We start from the raw sequence: 1,311 nt of genomic DNA on the forward strand, positions 1-1,311 counted from the left end.
CATACAGGTTGGCACTTCAGGATGGCAGGAGCTCTTGGATCTCCTCTGGCCAGCTTAATGATGCTAACACAACAGCATTCAACATGTGCATGTCTGGGACAAAATGCTTTCACCGCTAGCTCAGCCCATCAAGGACAGCAACATCACAGAGCTGAGAAGGTCAGTCAATACCCACCAACACTTTAAAAATTGCTCTTCACATAGGAAAAACCTTCACCCAGTTAATCATCCAACTCCTCCCAGACACTTCACTAGTGCTTCACTGCAAGGACAGTTAAATTAAAAGCAATGAATCACACACCCCAACTATGCGAAGCTGCTTTACAGCTATGTACACCAAAGTAGCGTCATTCCCAGAAAAATCTCATCAGCAAATCACACCTTAAAACTCCTTGTGGGATTTCATTTTCTTTCCCTGGCAAGCCCACCACCTCAAAGGCAACAGAAGAATTCATAGATTGGTCCTTTCTGGGGGAGTTTGGGAAGGGCCATAGCAGACAGGACTATACACCAGCACAGAGAGGAACTCAGACTCAGGAAATGCTACAGACATTAGATCTCCTGACACACCACACACAGGGCAAAAAAAAAAAGAAATCAAGAGGGACTTTTAAGTGCAGGATTCCAGCAAGTCCAGCATCAGCAAGATGCAAACAGTAAACTGCAAGGTAATTCAGGTATTATTCCAGGGAAGGTCAGACATGGCTCAGGCAGCTGCCTGCAAGTATTTAAGTTGGAGAAAAGAATCCATAAGGGCTCTCCTCCTCACTAAAATTGGTACCAGGGCCACAAGCCAGAATACACTGGTCACCCTCTAAGCAGGGCTGTTTCACACCTGCAGGGAGAGGCTCAGCTGGCTGTACTGTGGGTTTGGACACCGCTGGGAAACAGCCTACCCCACGCCAGCAGCTGCATGAGTGAGTGTCTGCCTGCACACTGAAGCCACACGAGCAGAGCATGCTGTGGGGGAAGCAGTGATGCTGCTCACCCAGGGATTTTTTTCCCCAAAAAAGCATGTGGCTGTTGCCCCTGACAGTGTGAAAGACCTTCTCCCAGCCAGTCAAGTCTGATGACTGATTAAGCCCTTTCCATACAGGATCTCGGATTGCCTCAGGCCCTTTGTGTGACCTATGAAGGACCAAAAGTGTCAGTGCTTCTAATCTACAAGTCTAATGGGTTAATGCAAAACCAAAAAGCACAACACAGAAAAGCCAAGCGTGGGACCTACAATGGACAAATACTTGTTCTTATAAGACTCACAGGGCAGGAGTCCTGCTGAGACACAAAGAATACTGCGTTCTGTAGCACTCT

Source organism: Acanthisitta chloris, unplaced genomic scaffold (genome assembly GCF_000695815.1).
Source record: "Acanthisitta chloris isolate BGI_N310 unplaced genomic scaffold, ASM69581v1 scaffold20032, whole genome shotgun sequence".
NCBI lineage: Eukaryota > Metazoa > Chordata > Aves > Passeriformes > Acanthisittidae > Acanthisitta > Acanthisitta chloris.